Genomic DNA, 15,413 nt, shown 5'->3' on the forward strand with positions numbered 1-15,413 from the left:
GCAGCGTTCGACATGGTCGACTATGAATTGTTGACCCACCGCCTCACCAATGTGGGGATTCGAGGGACTGCCTTGCAGTGGCTCGCCTCTTTCCTCCACGGTCAGGGACAGAGGGTGGCACTCTGGGGGAGGCTTATCAGTACGCCAACCTTTGGTGTGCGGTGTCCCTCAGGGGGCGACACTCTCCCCCCTGTTATTCAATTTTTATATGTGCCCCCTTGCCCTGACACCCAGTTGTATCTGCTGATGGATGGATGGCCTGGCTCCGCCCCTAGTGCCCTAAATAGAGCCCTGGAGGCTGTATCTGGGTGGGTGCAGCAGAGTAGACTGAAGTTAAACCCTACGAAGACAGAGGTCCTGTACTTGGGCCATAGTGCAGTAGATAGGGGGATCCAGCTCCCAGCATTCAATGGGGCGCCACTTGTGCCCGTACCGTCAAGAGTCTTGGTGTGATACTGGACTCCTCCTTATCAATGGAGGCCCAGGTCACAGCAGTTGCCTAGTCTGCCTTTTTTCACCTTCAGCCTGCCAGGCAACTTCCCCACTATCTTTCAACTCATGACCTAACTACGGTGATCCATGTAATGGTCACCTCCAGGTTAGACTACTGTAACTCACTCTACACAGAGCTTCCTTTGGGTCTGACCTGGAAGTTGCAGCGGGTCCAGAATACTGCTGCATGTGTCCTGGTGGGTACACCATACGGGACACATGTGACTCCAACCTTGCAGCAGCTGCACTGGCTTCCCGTGGAGTTCCGTATCAGGTTCAAGGTTTTGGTCTTAACTTATAAAGCCCTAAACGGACTGGGACCAGCATACCTGAGGGACTGCCTCTCCCCATATGTACCCCGGAGAGTGCTTAGATCAGCAAGAAAACATCTACTGGTGGTCCCTGGCCCTAGGGAGGCTCGACTGGCCTCAACCAGGGCTAGGGCATTTTCAGTCCTGGCCCCAACCTGGTGGAACTCTCTGTTGGAGGATACTCGGGCTCGCCAAGACCTTGTGTCCTTCCGGTGAGCCTGTAAGACAGAGATGTTCTGCCACGCATTTGTTTGAGGCCAGTACTCAGATCCAACGATTGGCCTCCCTGCCTGTCTGTTATTAGTGGGGGGCTATATTGAGTCATCTGCCCCATGCAGGAACAGTGGCTAATCTTGCACCAACTCACGTCCCCACCTCTCTCTTCCCTTGTGGTTGGCAGGGAAGGGTGAAGTGAACCTGGAATATAGTGCAGAGTCAGAACATAGTGCAGAGTTTGTTTTTATGCTGTTAAATCTGGCTTTTATCATTATTTAATGTACCGTTTTATCAATGTGTTTTTATCTGTATGTTGTAATCCACCCTGAGCCCGTCCATGGGGAGGGTGGACTGTAAATTTAATAGTTGATGATGATGATGATGATGATGATGATGATGATGAATTTCACCCCGGCAGGCTGCACTCAGCCGCTTGTCAGGGGTTTCCCTGCCAAGCAGCTGAGTGGGGGATTTAAATGTCCCTCTTCCTGTGCTGCGCAGCAGCAGGGAGAGGAAAATTTAAATCCCAACACGCTGCAATCAGCCCTTGTCAGGGTTTTCCCTGGCAAGTGGCTGAGTCGAGGGTGAAGTGCTCCTGGGCTTAGATTGGAGTTTCCAGGGCAACAGGAGTTCAGACAGAGTTCAGAAAGTACGTGCCTACTGTTGCCAAGGGAATTGATTGAAAGGCACCAGACTGTCTGGCTGATGAATAGCTGACGAACACCACGAACAGGGCTTGGAATGAACACATGTTTGTCGGGAACGGGGCCTTACAAACAGCTTGCTTGCAAAAAGCTGATTGGGCTGTTCGTGGCTTTTTTTTGTTCGTATTGCTGTTCATGCCCACCTCTACTCCTGATCCCAGCTGTGTGAAGGCGGGGGGGGGGCAGGCATTGCTGCTTGCTCTGCACCTGATCCCAGCCTGGGCTTCCTGCCACAGCATGCTCTCAGGAGGGATGGGCTGCCTCGCCTGATCTTCCCTCAACACCAGCACCCTCTGTTAGTGCACCAGGATAGGAAATGAGTTGTCTGGAACATGCTTAGCCTTTTATATAGTAGGATATTTATGTGGGAGAGGGTGGTTGTGCTTAGGTTGGGGAAAGCACCATTTATTGAAAAGCTTCAAATGGTGAGCAACGGGGTTGAAGAAGAAGTTGAAAAATGAGAGGTAAAACGATAATAAAGATGAATTGACAACATTTAAACACATTCATGCATGAACCTTTGAAACAGAGTGACGGATTAGTTTGATAGATTAATTAGTAACACTGAATACACGAGAATCTAGTCAAACTGAAGAAGAGACAAAATCATGCAAACACTTTGAATAGAGAGAATCATGTGTGACAAAAAATTATACCACAGTCATGCATATTTATGCCAATGGATTATGAATAAGGGGGAAATGATATCCTAAATATGTGTGAACATGACTAGGCTGTTCTTGTGGTCATTGATATATGGAGACACCTTAGATGCTGGAGCCTGGCTTGTAGGACCTGGTAACAGACAATGTGAAGATTCTCCCTGCTTCACAAGTTGCTTTGCTGCTCCTTGCTGCTGTCTCTGGCCTTAGGTTGACTGCTGGGGAACGGTTTTTTTTCCATATTAAATCCTGAACCAAATTCTACTGGTAAGTATAGTAACATCGCATTCATACCTGAAGGTTTTTGTTTCTATTGGGATGTGGAATTTGGAGAAGCAAGGTCATTAAAATAGCTTATGCTGTAAAGAAGAGGTGGGAGGTAAAAAGAACTACCTAGTGTCTGACTGACAGCAAAGCCTTTACATGCATAATGAAAAATTATGGTTTTGTGAACATATCTAATTTGGAAGTGGCCCTGACCCAGGCAGATCCTTAAATCCCAGAACTTGGATTCTGAAATTAATTTCAGAATCCAAGTTCTGGGATTTAAGGATCTGCCTGGGTTAATTTCATAATCTGAGTTCTGGGATTTAAGGATCTGCCTGGGTCAGGGCCACTTCTGAATTAGATATGATTTTTAATAGTATGTTGTTTTCTTTTAACCTTCCTATGTCTAGTAGGCTAAATGTACATCTTCTGGTTTTGATCTCATTATATGAGATTTTCATCTATACAGTGATAATGTTAGGATGATAGATCTGTTAAAAGAAATACTGAAGAAATTTAATAGTGAACCACAGAGAATTATCTTTTCCTTAAAAGAAGAAAACTTTTATATAATAATTTTTTTAAAGAAATGTAGGCAAAAAGTGATGGGCAGAAATGGCTGGCTATATTATTATTTTTTAACAATTACATAGGTGAAATACGTTACAGTAATGTTAAATCATGAAACATTTATATTTATAATTATTTTTATTTCTTACATTATTCACAGATTTTCTAGACATTGTAGCATTTTATGATACAATCCAAAAATCAAAGAAAGTTGAGATCAGGATAAATATTAATATATATGAAGGTTTTCATGTATTAAAGAGGGTTTTTTTAGGAAGCTTCCAAGGCAAAGATGTATATTTCTGTTCAATGACCTGTCAAGGATAGATGCAACAATAGTCCTAAAAATGAAGACAATAACAATAGAGTACCTATTTATTTCTCAGTAGAGAAAAGACAAATGCAATATTAGCTTAATATCTGTTATTTTAGGTAATACTAGTGCCTTGTAGCACTAATAACTTTAATGCTTTACAGTAAACTTGGGGGGTATATCCCTGTGGAAATGATATAGTAGGATTTGCAATAGGAAAATGTATTTCTTTATGCTTATTTTAACAAAGGGATATGTTCATTGGAGTGATAGTGGTCATTTAGAAATATATCATTTCACATATTACTTTTTTATATACAGAGGGGTGTGTGCGTGCACACGTGTGTGTGCTTATGCGGGGGTTACCCAACTCCTATACATAAAAAAAATCCTTATGCTATTTGTAATATATAATGTGACTGTTCACATTTATATATTTCATGTATAACTATTTTCCCTCTTAATATAAATTAGTCCTTGAGTGAGTGATAGTAATTAGTTATATGCAAGTAAGTCATATTTTTTCTGAACAACAAATTAGTATGTTTACTAGCTCAAGCAATATCTAATGGGAGTCAGCAATATCTAATTTAAAATTAAAGAGAGTGAAGAGTTCTGAGGTCCGCAGTGACTGCAACCCTAAGAATTCTTGCTTGAGAGTAAGCCCCATTGAATAAAATGGGACTTACTTCTGAGTAGATATGCTTAGGGTTGCTTCCAGTGTTGTTGATGATGTTCTTTACTATCAAGAAAAAGTTTCAGAGTTTATAGTTTTAAAATCTATCAAGCTAAGGAAAGCTATCAAGTTAAGAAAAAATGCAGTGTGACCTAATAGAAACAGAGTTTGATTTGGACCAAAGCCAGTGCTGTCATATTCAAATCTCCAAAATCCAGGCAATCTAATTTACATAATATGCAAATTGTGTACTAATTATGCAAATCAAATATACCACTTTAACTATCAGTTGCTTTGCATCTCCACTTGTTAACTGCTGAAAAAAATTGGGGAAAGCTAATAGTAAACCTCTGTTTGCCTGACCCTTTGCTCATGCCAGCATTTGTTTAGGTTGTCTTCTAAAACAGAACATGGAGAAAGGCCTTTTTGTTGTTGAAGGGAATCGCTCCCTGTTAGAGGAAGACTTGGTGTTAGAGAGTCATAGGATCCAATTTTGTAGCAGGGAGCCTTACAGTTCAACCCAAATGCTCTAGAGGTCATCTAGTCCAGTTCTGTAAACAAAGATGTAAGACAAAAAAAAAACCTCATCACTTGTTATTGCTTCCCTACCATAAGACAATATTTCTCAAAAATTTGAGCTCATGCCACATTTCTAAATTCATTTTACATTTAACTCTCTCCTCCTCCAGCTCAGCATCAACCATCTGTTCCACAGATGAGTAGTAGAGACCCTTGAACTCAGTTGTGTTCATATAGCTAGAATGTGAGGATCTATGGCTTGGGAAATTATTCCAACACTGGCATTAGAAGAATCTTTCTAATACCTAAAACCACACCCAGGTAAACATCATCAACACAAAGCAGAATTCTTCCCAAATCAAAATGGAATGATGGCTCAGCTATAGGGATGCCACCCACCCCCTACCCCTACTTACCTGGCCAGCAGGGGGGGGGAATGCACCTTCCATGCATGCTCCTGTGTGGCACTGCGCTGCCTGGATCGGGCCCAATTTGGCCCTGATCGTGGCTGCTGCAGAGCGCGGTAGCACTCCTGCCCTCCGAAGGGGCCCAAAACGCACCCGTTTTTGCCCAGATCAGGCTCATTTTGGGCCTGTTTTGGCGCGGATCACTCCTGCGGTCTACAGCAGCCTGAAACATGCCCATTTTTGCCTGGATCGGGCTCATTTTGGGCCGCTGTGGAGCTCAGGAGCGCTCCTGCACTCTGCAGTGGCTCAAAATGGGCCCAATTCACGCTGAAACGGGCCCAAAATGAGCCCGATCTGGGCCAAAACGGGCGTGTTTGGGGCTCCTGCGAAGTGTGGGCGCGCGCCCGTGGGTTGCGTGATGACATCCCTGGAAGTGATGTCATCATGCTTGTGGGGGGTGCGCGTGCACCCCCTCCAAAAAAACAAGTAAGTGCCAGGCCCCAATCCCCCGCCGGGAGGTTGAGGGGGCCTGGCAACCCTACTCAGCTATCACTTCTACAAATCTAATGTGGAATATTTAACTCATTCTATTCAACTCATCTATTTCTTTGTGGGCGATGACTTCTCATCTTTACTTTATGCTTTCCCTCCCTCTCCAGATGGTCTAACCCCTCCCCCAGGGAGGCCTGCTCCACTGAAGCTACTGTCCTAAGAATAGCCTTTGCAAGCAGAGTAAATGCAGTATAGAATGGTATCCGCCGAGCATATTCAGGTGACTCAACCAAAGATTTTATCAGTTGCTACTTAGTGTGAGGAGCTTTATATGCTAAAATTCTATGTTAGTGTACAGTAATAGTGAAGGGTCAGAAACCCTGTTACTCTAGATGTAGCATCCAAGTTTCTAGTGCAAAAAGTAAGATGAAAAGAAGAGAGAGAATAATCAGAAATTCCTATTTTTCTCCTCATAAATATTAATGGTGTAAAATGGGCACAAATTCTTTTTTAAGCATTGCTAGTCATCCATAGTAGACAAATTACTTTATGGATCATTTCACCTACCCCTGGCAGTCAAATAACATTCCAGTGGTGACTACAGCAGTTTCTTGATGGAAAATGATGCTGTGAAGCAGGATTAGAATTCTTAAGTTTATGTTTCTCCACCAACATGATAGTGGACATAGAAATACCAACAGCAACATGTGAATAGGATTAGTGATTGTAAAGAGTTTTTGTTTTAGAGATGCTGTTTTGTCGTAGTTCAGATATTTTAATTGAGGAATTCTGTAACTATAGAGATCTCTCTGAATCACCTGCAGAAGCTGCTACCAAGCTGACAGGAATCCCTGTAATTATTTGCACAGGAGGAGGGGACTCTGAGTTTCTAAACAGCTTCCTGTGTAAAGGGTGGCCAAGTCTCAACCAAGCCAGTCTGGAGTCAGGGCATCCAGGATATACAAGCTGAAGTAGTTTTTAACATTTTTTATAGAACTTTTACAAAAATTCTGGGTAACACATTATACTTGGATCTAATTTTCTGTTCTTTAAAAATAAGAGCATATCACTTACAGAGTGAAACTTCTCCCTGCAGTTACCGGAAAACCAACCCCCAAGAGTCAGTGGTCCCTAGGGACAACATGGGAAATGGCAACATGGAGATATGCAGTGAGAAGGCAAAAGTAATGAAAATCTTCTCTCTTGTGTGAATGGAAATGCAGCTTTCATGACTGGTAAAGAAGTTAGATTCCAACCCCATGGAAATACACACACATACATGCACACGCACACGTTTACAAACCTCCTTCGTATGCTTTCTTTCCTAGAAATTAAATGTATATGTAGGATTTGTGGTTCAATTATTATAAAGAATAGAGATGTGGTATAGCTACCTGGGGAGTACAAAACAGAAGCACTGTATCAGGAAAAGGAGTATTAAGAACTATGGTTTGATGGACAGATAGGAGGTTAATAAAAAGGCCAGGGTTCAAGACTTTTGGGACACCAGAAAAGGATTTGCTGAAGAGATTTGAAAGTTTGGAAAAGGTGGTTGTTGTGGGTTTTCCGGGCTGTATTGCCATGGTCTTGGCATTGTAGTTCCTGACGTTTCACCAGCAGCTGTGGCTGGCATCTTCAGAGGTGTAGCACCAAAAGTCAGAGATCTCTCAGTGTCACTGAAGATGCCAGCCACAGCTGCTGGTGAAACGTCAGGAACTACAATGCCAAGACCACGGCAATACAGCCCGGAAAACCCACAACAACCATCGTTCTCCGGCCGTGAAAGCCTTTGACAATACATTTGGAAAAGGTATTTACTAGTTAGGCCAAAGAATGTTTCAGGCACAGAACTAGATGAGATGTTGAAGATCTGTGGTCAGAAATCCACTCTGTTTGCACTATAGATGGGGAATTTGAGGAAGGGCAACGGAGGAGGGGTCTTTCTTCACCACACATAATGTTCTTGATGTCTTGCCTAATGGTACTATTTATCCTTATAAGGAAAACATGTTACTGTATATTTAACTTTTAGGGTAAATAACTTATGTATGGGGATGGGTCTACACTGGGAAAATGGGGAAATAGTTAAATTCCCAGTACTGTGATCCAATCCCTCCTCCAAATCCCCCACACTGTGCCTGCTGTTTAAAGATATTTAAAGAGACTAGAGATGTGATCACAGCTTTCCAGTGTCTTGTATAGTTATTGCCTCAGTGTTACAGATTAAGAAAGGGGCCCAAAAGCCTGTGGACCAAAATAGGAGATAAGAAAGAGATATGACAGTGAGCACAGAAGGTATCATAGTGGTAAACAGTAATAAACATAAAGATTAAACACTTGAAATCTGGTGTTGAAAATAAGAGAGACCTGGCATGGATTGGCCTTTTAATGCACTGGGAGATTAACTGGTGGGCCAGGGTTCTAGAGGCTGCCAGCCTCTGACTGGGTTCTTTCAGTGGAGCGAGGGAGGAAAAGTCAATGGGAGGCCACTGAAACTAGAGGATTCTGTCCATGTTCAGAGGTATATAGGAATTATTCATGGCGTGATGGACCCTGTTAGGGCAGGTTTGGCTTGCAGCCTACAAAAGGAGGAAGAAGTGGATGCCTGCGCATTGCATCCCTCCTGCCACCACAAACTGGTTCAGGCTGCACTACATTAGCAGTGAGGCCAAGAATCCTATTAATGTGAACCAGTTAGTGCAGGGTGAGCTTGATTGGCTTCTCCATTTCCTCACAAGCTTTTGCTGAGCAGGCTGAGGAGAGCTACTAATTAGCCCTGTCTGCTTCATGAAGCTCCAGCACTTTTCAGGCCAAACCCAGATTTTTTGGGAAAGAAGGCTATACCTCTTGCTTGACCCTGTAGAGACAATTTTTGAAGCGGGGGACACTCATTGTGGCCTCTGAGTTGGAGAAATCTGAGTACCACCTTATTTTTGGTCATATATCCTAAAAATTGAAGTTAAATTAGTTCATTTAATTGACTTCAAGTTAAAATGGGAATGGAAGAGAAACCACAACTTCTTTATTTTTTCCTCTTAATTAGAAGCTTTAATTAATTTTGGCATCATTAATTTAGCGGAATAAATTAATTGCAGCCTCTTTCATTGGAAGGGTGCAATTAATTGACTCTAAAATAGGAGTTTGAAAGGAGCATTGATCTCCCTTTCACCCTCAGTGTAGTTGAGAGTTCCCTGAATGCATAGTGGAGCAGGTTACCCAGTTCACACCCTTTTTGTCTACAAATATAGTATTCTCCAGCCATTATATTGATGTTCTTTCAGAGCACCAATGATTCTAGTAGTCATGGGTCAGGTACCAGTACTTTAATTGTTCTGTTGCCTTTTGACCATTTTGACTTTATCCTTCAACCTCATCTAGAGAATATAAACTGCTCGTTGATTTTTTCCCCCAGGATGCTCTTAATTTCCCAGTCTTTCCCTGTGAGTCTTTGAGTAGTTACAAGCCCTGATACGATCTAGTCAGTGGAATATACAGTGGACAGGTTTCCTTTGAGAGAAGAACTGCATATGCAAGTCTTAAAGCCACAGAGTCAGGCAAGAATCATGTTTTTGGATTTCCCATTACATTTTTACATAGTAACATATTCCCTTCTTTTACAGTAATATTGAAGGACATAGGCCTTGTTCAGCTTTAGTTTCTGTGTCTTTTATCTGAATGTTTAATGTTAAAAAGGAAGCCAAAAAGATGAGAAAGTACTGTAAAAATCTCTTCTGCTAATCTTGAATGTCACTCATATGGTGAACTCCTGGGCACAAATTGTTTGCTGTCTTGAATCCAAATTTTGTTTTTGATTCTTTTCCTGATGCTTCAGTCATTTCAAACCTGGTTTCACTAGCTCAACCTAACAGCATTTCTCTGGTCTCTCATTATTCAGTCTTTGGCTAGTGAGATAGTAACATTTTATGTTTTATTTGACTTTAAGGGATATTCTCTATTCAAACCCTGATATTGAAGATATTTTGTCTGTTTGGTGTGCAAAACTATTAACAATTAATCAATCAATTGATTGTTGGTCATTGGAAGAAGTTTATTGTACCAGAATACAAGACATGAAAAATTCTGGTACAAAACTCTAATCCTCTTTTAATGATGGCACTAACACTGTCAACATATCTAATTACCATCCCTCCCCAGTCAAAACAAAGAGGCAGACACAAGGCTTGGGTACTAATGGGCCACTTTTATTTGACAACAACATACACTGTAACATGGCAAAGGCCTAACTAGTGGTAGAGGTCAAGCCCCGGAGGTCACTGCCTTGACCTGTCTGGGCAAGTCCCACTACCCCAGGTGTGAGCCATCCATGTGCATGGCTGGAACCCAGCTGGCCAGGTGAAGTGGTTCCCCCCTTAAAACTCCAACCATCCCAAGCAAGGTAGCCTGAGGGGAGAACCGGCTTGTCCAGGGGTTCCCCACAAGGCAGTCTGCCCTCGCAACTTGCAGCCATGAAGTAGTACCAGCCTCTCCTGACAGACCCCAGTTCCCCACTAATGGGAATGTGCCAAGGGTGTTCACCGGCCCGCTGACTTTTCCCAAACTCTATCCTGCCACTAACAACCTATTCGCAGCTCCACCTTAAGCCAATTACCATGATCAATGCACACAATAGGCAAAAAATACCTCTCCCTGACAGTCAAAAGGGGGAAAAATTCTGACCTGGCCCTGACAATCAGTGACCAGCTAAACCTGCACTGCTACAGGGCAGGCAGGTGGGCTGAGCATGAGGCAACCACTGAAGGGCTGGAGGGTGGAGCCCGCCCCTTCCTCTTGAGTGCACAGTTGGCCAGCGGCATACTCTGCCATTTTCTCCTTCTGGGGTGGAAAAGGCAGCCCTCCGTCCTAACAACTGGGTCTGCAGGCCAGGAGGGCTGGATTCTCAACGTGGCCAAATCTGTGGATACTTAAATCTAGAGATTAGAGCCATGGACAGACAAGACATATATTTCTACAAATCTGAGAAAAGCCCAAAGGTTGCAGAAAAATCTGTAATCTAAAAAAAAATGCATTGGTGGTTAACTCACACACCCCTCCATTAAAACAGCACCTGCAGCTTTAAGAAATGAATGCCGTTATCAGCTGTTGCTAGGGAACCAAAAAAATTTGAAATCTAAAAAAAAAAAGAAAATACATTGGTGAATTAACCTCTGCCTCCAAATAATATATGTTGTACATGCTACTTTAAAAAACAAATGCCCTGAGTGGCAAGTAAAGAGGGCAGCCCCTTTCCAGGGTTGTTAGCCCTTGAAGGAAAACTAATTGGGCCTTGCCCCAGCAACAACCACAGGGTGACTTGCTTCCATAAGAATGCCATAACTCACCCAGGCCTGGCTGCTTGCTGCTGTTCAACTGCAGCCATCCCATGAACACCAGTGTATAGTGGTAAGAGTTTCAGAACAGGATCTGGGATAGGGTTGTTAGGTCCCCTTACCCTTCTAGTGGAAGCGGGGAGGACCCAGCATTTACCTGTTGAACATCTGTGCATGTGGTCTCCCAACATGGCACGATGACATCACTTCCAGGAATGACATCATTATGCAGGCTCCAAGAGTTCTCTTGGGTTTTGTGCTAAGCCAATTTAGGCCCCCCAAATGGGCCAATTTGGTTTGGCACAAAGCCCAGGAGCACTCCCAAGGCCTGCACAATTATGTTACTCCTGGGAGTGATGTCATCGTGCTGTACTGGGAGCATGCCCTGGGAGGCCTGTTCCAGCACCTTTTCCCTTGCTGACCAGGTGAGTAGTGGTGGAGGTAGAAGGTTGAGACCAGGGGGTCCTCTGTCCCCCACCAGCAACCCTAATCTGGGAGACCCAGTTCTGAATCTCTACTCTACCACTGACATTTACTGAGTGATGACGGGCCAGTCACATACTCTTTGTCTAACCTACCTCACCAGGCTGTTGTGAGGGTAAAATGGATGAGAGGAGTATGATGTAAGCTTCTTTCAATCTTCTATATAATCAAAGATGGGGGAGCAGATGAAAAGTAGCTTGGTGGGTGGGTGAGGAGAGAAAAAAGCAGGGAAGGGTTAGGATATGGGAGTTGGCAGGTGAAGAATAAGAAATAGTGTGGGAAGAGGGATACAGGGGAAAGCGAGGTACCCGCACAAGTTCTTGTGGATTTACTAGTACAACTGGATCAAGCAGCAGCCAATGGGCAACTGGGCCATAGTTCTGTGTAGAGGCTACAGGGAGAAAGGAAGGAGGGAAAGCTGAGGATGGTAGCAGATGAAGATAGGTTGGCTGGTAGGTGGGAAGGACAAAAAGAAATAGGAAATGGAAGGTGTCTATGGGACTTTCAGGGAGGGGAAAGAGGAAATAGGGAAGGGAAAATGAGATGTCTCCACTTGTTAACATATCTAATTGTCAACATGGCCTTGTCTATGGATATTTAAACCTGAGATTGGAGTGATGGACAGGCAAGACATATCTTTCTACAAACCTGAGAAAAGCCAGAGTTGCAAAAAAATCTGTAATCTAAAACAAAAATGCATTAGTGATTAACACCCTCCCCCTGATAAAAACAGCACCTGCAGTTTTAAGAAATGAATGCCCTCAAGGGCTGTTGTGAGGAAACCACAACAGTATTGCTACCCTTCCAGATTTGATTTCTGTCAGTAAAAGGCAGAGGGAGGGGGCAGGGCCCTTTTGGCCTTTAGGGAAGGACTAATTAGAGCCGGGCCTGGCACCATCCTTGGGCAGCTTGCCACCACACAACTTAGATGACTCACTCAGATCCAACTGCTTGCTGATGTTCAACAGCAGCCACCCCACAAACACTAGCATGGTGTAGTGGTTCGAGTTTCAGATTAAGATCTGGGAGCCCCAGATTCAAATTCCTATTCTGCCATGGAAGTTTGTTAAGTAATCTTGGGCCACGTGCACACTCTCAGCCTAAACTACCTCAGAGGGTTGTGAGGATAAACTGGAGGAGAGAAGAATGATGCAAACTGCTTTCGGTTTCCACTGGGGAGAAAGGTGGGTTATAATATAGCTGAAGATGGGGGCAGATAAATGTTAAGTTGGTTGATGGGAAGCAAGAAAAGGAAACAGAGAAATGTGGATATGGGGGCTGCCGGGAGGACAGAGGTAGTATGGGGAAGGGGATACAGAGGAGAGTAAGGTGTTCCCTACAAGTCCTTGCAGGTTCCCCACCATGCAGCACCACACAACTCAACCCATCATGACAGCTGGCATGGCACTGCACAACTGGCCTAGACTTTATCTCAGGTGAGGCTCTTGGGAGGGGGAGGGAGGGAAAGTTGAAGACAGAACAGCAGATAAAGATAGGATGAATAGGGGATAGGAAGCAAGAAAAGGGTATTGTGGCTGCCAGAGAAGAGAAAGAGGCAATAGTGGGGGAGGGGGAAATGAGATGCCCTCCACAAGTCCTTGTGGGCTCCCAGTTTCTATCTACATATTTTAGAAAGGGTATGTAAAATGGATGAGTTTGCTAACTATTGACTGATATTACAAGAAGGTGAGCAGAACTGGCTAATAGCAGCAAAAAAGATCCATGAAGAATTTCTGCTCCTTTTGCTTTTATTGCAATCTACGTATACTTTTTCCAAAAGGATGCTCCAAGACCTTGGGAAAAAAGCCCAGATTTCACAGTGCAAACTGAAGCACTGTTGTATTTTGTAACTGTAGCCGGACTGAATGAAACAACAGCTAACAAACGTTATGTGAAATTCCCTGATTTAATCTCAGTGGGATGCTAATTTTGAAACCTAATAATATCTGCTGAATGAGAAACATGGTTAAACTTTTCAGAGTAGATGATAGTAGCAGAAACATCTAGCTAACACACACATATTGTGTACCTGGATATACTTGTCATATTCGTTTGAAAGAACATTACATAGGAATCTGGCTGCATTTTTAAATCACTTACATTATATAGATTGCTATGCTGTCATTTAGTTTATATAAAAATATACCAATATCCAAAATAGCATAGCCTTTTCAGCTAGCTTTCCATGGGCTTGTTTGAATTCTCCCATCCCCCATATTTTAGAAATCCAGAAACTTTTAGAATGGGAAAGGAGATCACATGATACTGTTAAAGAGAATTGCTGTCTTGGGCCATCGTTAATTAAAAGCACTAGCAACACAGGAGAAAACATCAAATAATCACAGTGTATAAACAGTTCAAAATTATGAAAAACCATATTATTCAACAAATACACAGGACAGGAAATGTAGACAGGAACACAAAACAAATACAAGTATTAGCCAGTTTCAGCTATTGCTAGAGTACATATGAACAGTGTCAAGCCAATCCTGCTAATTTCTCTCTTTTACTCCTCCCCTACCAGATTTGTGAATATGCCTCCATCGTTGATGTAAAGGCACTGAAATGTAATGCTCTAGTGCTGACAGCATCATTTTTTAAAAAACAAAAATTTAGAAACTCTTCAGAATCTAAACATTCCAGGACACCAGTTTACCTGGGATGCTGATGATAAAATCACAGATGTCCCAGGCAAACTGACGATGAAGATTCCTGTGGACCCATGGGGCTATCAACAGTCTTGTATGATTCATGACTAGTGCAGAACTGGGGCTACATGTCTATGGCTCTGGCATATATAAATAACTAGAGCATGCTTTATATTAGCTACCACTTATTGAAAACACAAAGGCACAATTCCAGTACATATTGAAATCCATAGACCTTTAGCATATTAAACACCGCCTTGGATTGTGGCTGCATACCTTTTGCCTAGTTTTATAATAAGAAATATGAAATTATTTGTTATAATATTGTCTATAGTAATAGGACCAGGAATTAAGGATTGGACAATGAAATTTGTAGTAATGGGTTTCACATTCATGCATACATGTACAGTAAAAATCAGAGTATCTTCTGTCAAGTCACTGAAAAATAATTGCTGCGGAGGTAGGTAAGATCCAGATCTTTTTAAATCACCTGAAAATGTGGTGCTTTATAAACCAGGGACAACTAATGGTTCATGTCTTTGCCATGGTATAGGCTACCCCATGTTTACGGGATAATGGGTGTTACACTGACAGAAAATTTCTTAGGATCAGATTCCTTGCTCCTTTCTTCTCCACAATTATTTTTGCCCTTCCCCCGCTGGCCTCAGACATAACTAGTTTGGTCTCCACTGACAGTGTTCACTTAGGAATGGTTCATTCCTAGCCTGAATCTGAAATAAAATGCAAAGTGCATTGGTATTTTATAGAAGTAAAGAATATTTTAAAGCTTGAGTTAATAGTGTGGGCAGGCAAATGACCTCATAGTGAGACAGACATGAGTGATAAGTTTTAAGACTCTAAATTATGCAGTATGCCTATACTGGGCCCATTTCTACTGGAATAGAAATTTGAAATAAATAAATAAATACATAAATAAATAAAATGTCAAAGTACAGTGGATATAGAGAATTTTTCTTACTCTCTCTGTCTCCAAACAAGAGTGAGTCAAAAACTACAAAACGCATGGTATTCTGTCACCATTCCTTGGCTTTAAAAATCCTCTTATAAAAAGAACCACACAGTATTATCTGTTCATAATTCTGGTAAATGTGGACGATGGTGGCAATGTGAGTAGACATAGTTGAAAGACCCCATTGCAAAATACTGAAATTCAAAATAATTCATTTATTTTAAGTTTACATGATATTTGAACATAAAAGAAGAATATATGTATAAAACTGGGAAAATACATAAAGTTAAAAAAATCCAGAGATTTCTGAAGAGACATTGTTTGAATTTCGTGGGTCCTTTCACCTGTTATGAAAG

At 42.4% G+C, this 15,413-nt stretch overlaps 1 protein-coding gene across 1 annotated transcript in view; it reads left to right on the forward strand.

The window, feature by feature from the left end:
* The window catches only part of SOBP (sine oculis binding protein homolog), a 255,682-nt gene that overhangs the window by 126,699 nt on the left and 113,570 nt on the right, over window positions 1-15,413 (forward strand). The gene's annotated exons all lie outside the window — the stretch shown is intronic.

This window comes from Eublepharis macularius, chromosome 1, assembly GCF_028583425.1.
Source record: "Eublepharis macularius isolate TG4126 chromosome 1, MPM_Emac_v1.0, whole genome shotgun sequence".
NCBI classification, from domain to species: domain Eukaryota; kingdom Metazoa; phylum Chordata; class Lepidosauria; order Squamata; family Eublepharidae; genus Eublepharis; species Eublepharis macularius.